A 9,618-nucleotide genomic window follows, 5' to 3' on the forward strand; every position below is an offset into this window, starting at 1 on the left:
ACTCCCCAGAGTTTTGTTCTTCCGGCCCCACAGGGCTGGGTCTGTCCTGACAGCTTCTGTCACCTTCTGAGACTCATTCACTGGCCGCATGGTCACAGTGTTCCGCCCTCCCTCCCAATACCCAGGCCCCCTCGCAGCTGACTGTACCAGCGCACCAGGTCCTGCACAGCGAGTGCTGGTATGGTAAGAAGATTCAACGATTTGGGACCCAGTCACCCCCATTTTTTTCCCTTTCTGCCTCCTACAAAGGCCTCTGCTCCAGAAATGAGACATCCCCAGAGAAAACAGGTTTTTGCTGACTTCTGTCCCCCAAGGGTGGGTCTAATTTCCTGTGACAGGTTTGATCCCCTTGTTCTCTCTCCCTTCCTGTGCCACAGATGCCCCACCCTGGAGAGGGAGGGCCCGGAAGTTATGGCTCCCCCAAACCCCCTGCCCACAGCAATGGCCAAGTGAGACAGGAAAGGGCTCTGGGCATATTGTGGAGCAAGTGTTGGAACCCAAGAGTCTAGCTGTTCCAGTACCTGGCTCCCTACTACCATGGAACGTACCCCAACTGATCTTACTCGTCCCACAACCCTGGCCCTAGCAAGCTTTTGAAACTTCATGTCCCAGTGAGACTCCAGGCATCAACTCGTCCCCGGCAGTCCACCTCTGCTATAGAACCCAGGCATTCTAGGTAACAACTTCCAATGTGGATTGTTTCAAGATGAGGAGAAGAAAATTATTGCCTGCTTCCTGCATCCTGATGTGGCTTCTCTTTGGAATCCTGGGACTTGGTAAATGAATTATCTATCAATCACAGAGGACATGAAGGCCATAAAAAGTCAAGAGGAGACAAGAGTCTCTGTCCCAAACACTAGTTGCATATTCTCATTCTTTTTCTGGAAGCAAAGACGATAAACTTCTTTTTGCCCATTTCTGTGAGAGTCAGCACTGACCCTAGCCCCCACTGACCATGATGGTGGCCCTCACCTTCACCTTGTAGCAAATCCACCCTTTTCGTCTCCCTCCGAACTTCAGCTAGAAGCAGGAACACAGATAGCAGCTTTATTTTGATTTTCCCTTGGGAGCCTGGAGCATATAGCTGCTTGATAAATGTTTTGTTATCTAACTTGAAAATCCTAGTTTCTATGTCATCCTTAATTCCTTATTAGAGCTAGGCTCCGAGTCTAAGTAAAGCCAAGGGAAACCAAAATATCCCTTCCAGAAATGCTGCCTTAATGTAAATCCTTGGTCAGCTCTCAGAATTCCTGAATAGAGACACACGTGGAGGGACCACAGAGATCCCAGGGCAGTGGGAATTGTGGATGAAATTAGCCAGAGGAGAAGTTAAGTCTGGGCTCTCATGTTCCTAGCCATTTCACCTGACTTCTCTCCTAGACTCTCCAGAATTTCAAGTTTCTCTTTTTAATTATTAAAATCAATGCCAAATAACTTATAAATGCTCTTTTCACTGTAGGATGGAATGCCTAAAAAGGGAGTAGGCAGGGTAGGTGTGGAGTTGATAGAAACAGGCCTGGGTTTATTTTTGTGTATAGTGTAAGGAAATGGCCCAGTTTCATTCTTCTGCATGTGGCTGTCCAATTTTCCCAACACCATTTGTTGAAGAGACTGTCTTTTTTCCATTGGATATTCTTTCTTCTTTGTTGAAGATTAGTTGACCATAGAGTGAGGGTCCATTTCTGGGTTCTCTATTCTGTTCCATTGAACAGAATGGACCATTTCCTTACACCATACACAAAAATACACTCAAAATGGATGAAAGATCTTCAGTGTGAGACAGGAATCCATTAAAATCCTAGAAGAGAACACAGGCAGCAACCTCTGTGACCTCGGCCACAGCAACTCCTTGCTAGACACATCTCCAAAGGCAAGGGAAACAAAAGCAGAAATGAACTATTGGGACTGCATCAAGATAAAAAGCTTCTGCACAGCAAAGGAAACAGTGGACAAAACCAAAAGACAACTGACAGAATGAGAGAAGATATTTGCAAATGACATATCAGATAAAGGACTAGTACCCAAGATCTATAAAGAACTTCTCAAACTCAACACCCAAAGAACAAATAATCCAGTCAAGAAACAGGCAGAAGACATGAACAGACATTTCTCCAAAGAAGACATACGAATGGCCAACAGACACATGAAAAAAATGCTCAACATCGCTCAGCATCAGGGACATACAAATCAAAACCACAGTGAGATATCACCTCACACTGGACAAAATGGCTAAAATCGGTAAGTCAGGAAATGACAGATGTTGGTGAGGATGTGGAGAAAGGGGAACCCTTTTACACTGTTGGTGGGAACGCAAACTGGTGTAGCCACTCTGGAAAACAGGATGGAGGTTCCTCAAAAACTTGAAAATAGAGCTACCCTAACACCCAGCAATCGCACTACTGGGTATTTACCCCAAAGATACAAATGTAGTGATCCAAAGGGGCACCTGAACACCAATATTTGTAGCAGCAATGTCCACAAGAGCCAAACTACGGAAAGAGCCCAGAAGAATGGATAAAGAGGTAGTATAAATACACAATGGAATATTACTCAGCCATCAAAAATGAAATCTTGCCATTTGCAGTGACGTGGATGGAACTGGAGGGTATTGTGCTAAGCGAAATAAGTCAATCAGAGAAAGTCAATCAGTGAAATATGATCTCACTCCTATGTGGAATTTAAGAAACTAGAAGATCATAGGGGAAGAGAGGGAAAAATAAAAAAGACAAAGAGAGGGAGACAAACCAAAGAGACTTTTAATCATAAGAAACAACCTGAGGGTTGCTGGAGGGGAGTTGGGTGGGAGGATGGGGTAACTGGGTGATGGACATTAAGGAGGGCATGTGATATAATGAGCCCTGGGTGTGATATAAGACTGATGGAAACTAATAAACTAATAATACATTATATGTTAATTAATTGAATTTAAACAAAAAAATTAAAATTGAAAAAAAAAGAAACAGGCCTGGGTTGAATGAACAAAAGGTGGTATTTTTTCTTATTCCTTTGATATTTGTTTCTTTTTTTTAAATTTTGTATTATGTTATGTTAGTCACCACACAGTACGTCATTAGTTTTTGATGTCGTGTTCCATGATGATACTTGTTTCTTGTGCCCTCCCTCTAGCCCCTCCCAAAGACTCTCCTGGAGACTGCTGTCTTGCATATTCTGTTCTCTTCCTCCTCCCTCTCTGCCTGTGAACCCCTTCACCTTGAACCATTATTACTGCAGATGACTTCCAGACTCATCTCTAGCTCGTCTTTGTTCTGAAATCCAGTCCTGTATTTCCAGGCTTATTTTCCCCATAACATCTTCACTCAGATATCACATCATATCGAACATGACACACACGTATTTGTCCAGCAAAATTTTTGGAGCATTTCCTCCAGGCTAGATCTGAAGATACGTCAGTGAACAAAGCAGCGACACATCCTGCCTTTAAGGGTCTCACAGGCCATCGGGAAAGGCAGATATCACACAAGGAATGACACATAAATACGGAAGAGTTACAAGTGTGCAAAAATGTTAGCAGGCACCACTTCAGCTTCTCATCAGGTCTCTATAGTTTCCCTCATCTCCATCCATTCTCTCCCTCCCTGCACCTCCTTTACATTGGAGGAGTGTCTCTCTAACCTGGGCTCTGGTTCCCATCCCACACTTCCTGCGTTTCAGTAGGGTTCTCCCCCCCCACCCACACACTCTCTATTTCTCCTTCTCCAGGGTCCTTCCCATCAGCATCCAAACAAACTCTAGAACAGTGTGCACAAGAATCACCTGGAAGAGATTCTATTTTTCTACTTATTTATTTATTAAAAATTACAATTGACATGCAACATTATATTAGTTTCAGGTGTACAACAAAATGATTGGATATTTGTATCTATTGAGACATGATCACCACAATAAGTCTAGTTAACATCCATCACCACGTATAATTACAATATTTGTGGGTGTTGAGAACTTTTAAGACCTACAGTCTTTGCAACTTTGAAATATATGACACGGTATTATTAACTATAGTCACCATACTGTACATTACATCCCCAGAACTTACTTATCTTATAACTGGAAGTTGTACCTTCTGATCCCTTCTACTCATTTTGCCCACTCCCACCCCCTGCCTCTGGTACCCACCAGTCTGTTCTCTGTATCTAGAGCTGTTTTGTTATAGCTTCCACATATAAGCTAGATCACACAGTAGTTGTCTTTCTCTGTTTGACTTACTTCACTGAGCATACTGCCTTCAAGGTCCATCCATGTTGTCACAAATGGCAGGATTTCCTTCTTTTTTATGCCTGAATAATATTTCATTGCATACACATGAGATTATTTCTAAAGTGGAGATTTTGGCCCCTGTCCTTTGGGGTTCCTGGGTCAGTAAGTTTGGGGTAGGGGCTGGGATCTGCATTTTATTTTTTTATTTTATATTTTTTTGTGGGTTTTTTTTGTATTATGTTATGTTAGTCACCATACAGTACATCGTCAGTTTTTGACATAGTGTTCCATGATTCATTGTTGGCATATAACACCCAGTGCTCCATGCAATACATGTCCTCCTTAATACCCATCTCTGGGCTAACGCATCCCCTCGGCCTCCCCTATAAACCCTCAGATTGTTTCCCGGAGTCCATAGTCTCTCATGGCTCATCTCCCCGTCTGATTTCCACCCCCCTCACTTTTCCCTTCCTTCTCCTAATGGCCTCCCTGCTATTCCTTATGTTCCACATATAAGGGCATTTTAACAAGCTCCCACCATTTTAACAAACTCCCAACCTGTGGTCCAGGAGCCACACTTTGAAAAGCTCTGCTCTTCCAGCATCCATCTTAACAAGCTCATATCTTTCTCTGCCCTCTATCATTGTGAAGTTTCTTGAAATAATTCCCTATAAACACTATTTCCATTTTCTCATCTTATACTCACTGCGTACATATTTCCTTTGCAGATTTTATCAGAATAACCCATGTAAATAGTTTTAAAAGTCCAATAGTCCTACAGGCCCATTACAAAAAAACGGTCCTCTCTGATGCACCTCTCGCATCTGATCCTTGCAGTCCAGAGGCAACAACTCCCAACTTTTAGCTTCTTCTCCCAGTATTTGCACCTGCAGACTAAAACATGTTCCAATGCTTCCAGAGCTGCTGTGTTGGGAGTGCTATTCTCTTGAGTGGGGAGAGGGGCAGAGGAGAGAGTCTTTGAGCAGACTCTTTACTGAGCACTGAGCCTGACACGGGGCTTGATCTCACAACCCATGAGATCATGACCTGAGCTGAACACAGGAGTCGGATGCTTAACAGACTGAGCCACCCAGGCTCCCCCATCACATGGTAGTTTCAGCATGTCCTTCAATATTATGCCTGTTGCTCAAAAGCTTTGTTTTTCCATATTCAGAAGTGGCACTGTCATAATGTGGCTTCTATTTAAAACAAGCAGTTTTCAGGTGTATCTCTGCTTTGATAAGATGTTCATTTCTCTTCCGAGCCACCATTCCACAGTCTGTCCCTCATGTGAAAGGCAAGAGAGCCTCTTCTTTCTGGGCCCTGAAAGAGCCCTAGTTAGTGATTCATAGATTTTTTTGTTTGTTTCCAATGTTATCTATATACTTATTCATTGTCTTTCTCCCTTACTTGAAGCTTCATACCTATATTTTACCACACTGCCCCATGCCTGGAACACCACATGCCTTACAGAAGCTTCCTAAGGAATATTTCTGAATGAATGAATGAGAAGTACTGGACACAGAGAATGCCTGTCAGAGAGAAACTTAGATCAGTCTCCTAGATTCTTCTCTAATCCATTCCCACTGCTGCCAGTTGGTCTAGCACTTTACACTAAAAATTAAATAAAGGAAAGAAAGACATCATCCCTAGGATCTTCCCCTATCGTTTCCCTGTGTCTCTTTACTGAGAGAACTTTTATGAACTGCCTAACACATCAGTTCTGACCTTGACTTCCTAAAGAGAGCCTGCAACATCTGGCCTCATCCAAAATTTACAGCCCGACTGCCTTCATTTCATGCATAACAACGCATGGGCTCTCCTCAGGCAGGGACAGTATGCTACAAGTCCCAAAGAGTGAAGGGGGATTTGCACTTGAGGGTCTGTGCTCAAGTGCCCTCCCATTTTGGTGTGACCTCCTCCTTCTTTCCACCTAGTTAAGGGAATGCTGCTACGGAGATCTGTCCACGTGTCCTCTATGTTTTCACACATTTTCTCCTTCATCTGATCTCCAACAATCCTCAGTGTTAGAGAGATGATACGCAGTTTCTATTTGTGTTGCCTCCTTAGCATGTGTTAAATAAAAAGATTCACCTAGGCAAACAGAGTGACAAAAAACCCCACAAAAACCAAAACACTGAGGACCCTGATTGGTAAAATTCTTGAGGAAAGAAAATACAGAGGTGATTGATCAAATGATTCATTCATTCAACAGCACAGTTGAGTCAGCAATCATGCCCATGGCATCTGCATAAAAAGAAAAAAAAAAAGGAAGAGGAGATAACTACCATGGCTGAACTCTATAAGGTACGTACTTCCACAGGCAGGGCTAACTACAGTCTGGGTACCATAGTTCTGCTGACTCGACAGAAACAAGAATGACAGATATGTGCAAGGCTCCTAATTAAACATAAAAAGTGCACAAGTGGGGGTGCCTGGCTGGCTTGCTCAGTACAGCGGTCAGTGGAGTGTGCAGCTTTTTTTTTTTTAATATTTTATTTATTTATATGAGAGAGAGAGCACAAGCAGGGGGAGGGGCAGAGGGAGAGAAAGAAGCAGACTCCCTGCTGAGCTTGGAGCCCACACAGCATTCAATCCCAGGACCCTGAGATCATGACCTAAGCTGAAGAAAGATGCTTAACCAACTGAGCCAACCAGGCGTCCCAAGAATGTGACTCTTGATCTCAGGGTTGTGAGTTTGAGCCCCACATTGGGCATAGAGATTACTTTTAAAAAGATCTTTAAAAGAAATGCACAAGTGAGTGTTATTCCTGAATAAAAATTAATGTACTTTAGGGAGGACTACAGCTGCTGGGCCCACCACAGCCTTTGAGCCCTCCAGGTCCTTGATCACAGCTTCTCCCGAGACAGCCACAGCCTCAGGGGCCACCGCAGAGTGTGTCTCCACAACGGACTCAGAGTAACTCAATCTCTCAGACCATCTTGGTCTCCGTCACTGCTTCCGAGACCGCCACAATCATCACCACAGCCTCTGAGGCCACCACGCCCTCCACCACAGCATCTGGAGCCACTATGATCTTTAACACAGCCTCCAATACCACTACGGTTTCCGCAAAAGGCCTTGTGACAATTGCTAAGTCTGCGTCCTCCTCAGCCTCCCCCAATAACTGCTGAGACCACCGCAACATCTGTGCTCATCACAGCCTCTGAGAGCACTGCTTCCTCCACGATGACATTTGTACCCACCATAGCCTTCAGTATGACCTCTGAAATCACCACAGACCCTAGGGCCACCACAGATTTCACTGAAGCTTCAAGTGTCCCGGCAGAATCTCTAATACCACCATGGCCTACACCACCAATTTTGAGGACGCTTGGGTTTCCACTGAAGCTTCACAGAGCACTCTGGCTGCTACCACAGCCTCAGAGATGACAAGGATTTCCACTAAAGCCTCTGTCACAGCTGTACAGTCTGTGCCTTCCACAACTGCTGAAATACCTGCTAAAACCACCATAGCATCTGTCCCACCACATTCTTCCCCGTAGCCTCTGAAGCCACCACAGCTTCAGAGAACACTAAAGATTCTGACTCCACCATGGTCTCTCCCACCACGTCTAATACCACAGATCCTCCACCATAGCATCTCTACCCATGATAGTCTCTACTGAAGCCTTTGAGTCCACTGTGGCCTTCAGCATGGTCTCTGAGACCACCACAGCTTCCACAATAATATCTCTGCTCCTTATAGCTTCTACCACAGGCTCTAAGAACACCATGGTCTCCGAGACCACCATGGTCTCCACCATCACTGCTGGGACCACTGTCGTCTCCATTGAGGCTTCCAAGATCACTCTGGGTTCTTCCGTAACATCTGTACCCACCATACTCATCACTGCAGCCTCTGAGACCACCAGTGCTCCCAGCACAGCTTCTGAGATAATCACATCCTCCACCCCAATGTCCATTCCAACCATAGCCTTCAGCATAACCTCTGAAATCACCATAAGTTCTTCAACTATCCTAGTCTCTGAAATAACTTCTGAGGCCCTCAGGTCCAGCATTACAGCATCTGTGTCAATGACAGCCTCTATCCCAGACTTTGAGGTCTCTGGGATGTCTACCAAGGTCTCTGAGACCACCATGGCCTCCACAATTTCATATGGGTCCACCACAGGCTCTAAGAACACAGTTTTTGAGACTACCATGGCCACCACCACCCCTCTGAGACCACCATGGCATCTACCACAACTGCTGAGACCACTAAGGCCTCAACCTATCTCTCTGACAGCACTGTGGCTTCGACCATAGCCTCCAAGGCAATGACAGAATCTAATAAAGTCTTTGTGACACTTGGAGAATCTGTGACCTCCACAATAATTCCAACATCTGCAGAGACCCTGACTGTCTCAACCACAGCTTATAAGAGCACCAGAATTTCCTTCTCAGAAATTGGGCCCACCATATTTTCTTCTGCAGATTCCGGGACACCAAAGCTTCCACCTCACATTCTGGACCCACCACAGCCTCAGAGGTCACCATGTCTTTCGTTTTGGCCTCATCACTCCCCTGGGCCTCTACCTCTGCCGCTGGGGTCCCCACAATCTCCACCAGGGTCTCTGGACCTTTCACGGTCTCTTCCATCACCTTGGTGCCCATCAAGGCCATTGACTTTTCTACTCAGTCCATCACCAATGCAGTTGTATCAGACTGACCACCTGTCTTCTCTAAGCACACACATTTATCTCCAATGTCAACCAGCCGTCACTTTTTTGCCTGCTTCTGTCATTTCTGCTCTAGACTCTACTCAAGCCATCATTCCTGTTAGATATACTTCTCTCCTCTTGAATAATATTTATTTCTACTCTGATCTCCCCTTCTTTTGTTCAGTGTCCATCATTTCCAGCCCAATCAGAAGCACTTCTTTGCAAGTATCTCCCCCCAACACACACACACACACACACACACACACACACACACACACACACACTTATATTCCATCACTTCTGCCTAGAAGGAACTCACCTCAACTCTGATAAACATCCCAATTTGTCAGATGCTGTCATTTCTGTGCCAAGCACAGTCAGCTCTGTTCCACCCACCACCTGTGACTTTGCCATCCCATCTTCAATATATGGAGCCCTGGTCCAGGGACTGCAAACTACACTTCATGGGCCAAAGCTGGCCTGTTACCTGTTTCCCCAAATGAGGTGTTATTGGAACACAGCCACACGTACTCCTGTATGTCTAGAGCTGCTTTCCAGCTACTTTGCATACTTGTGACAGAGACTTGGTGACCCAAATAGCTTGAAAATTTACATCCGATGACCCTTTACCAACCCTTGCTCCAAGTTTGGTTAAGACCTAAATGATTTTTTTCATCTGTGGCACTTGCTCTGAATAAAACCACCTCTGCACTTGCCACCAGCACTCCCGGCGGATGC

Source organism: Ailuropoda melanoleuca, chromosome 5, assembly GCF_002007445.2.
Source record: "Ailuropoda melanoleuca isolate Jingjing chromosome 5, ASM200744v2, whole genome shotgun sequence".
NCBI lineage: Eukaryota > Metazoa > Chordata > Mammalia > Carnivora > Ursidae > Ailuropoda > Ailuropoda melanoleuca.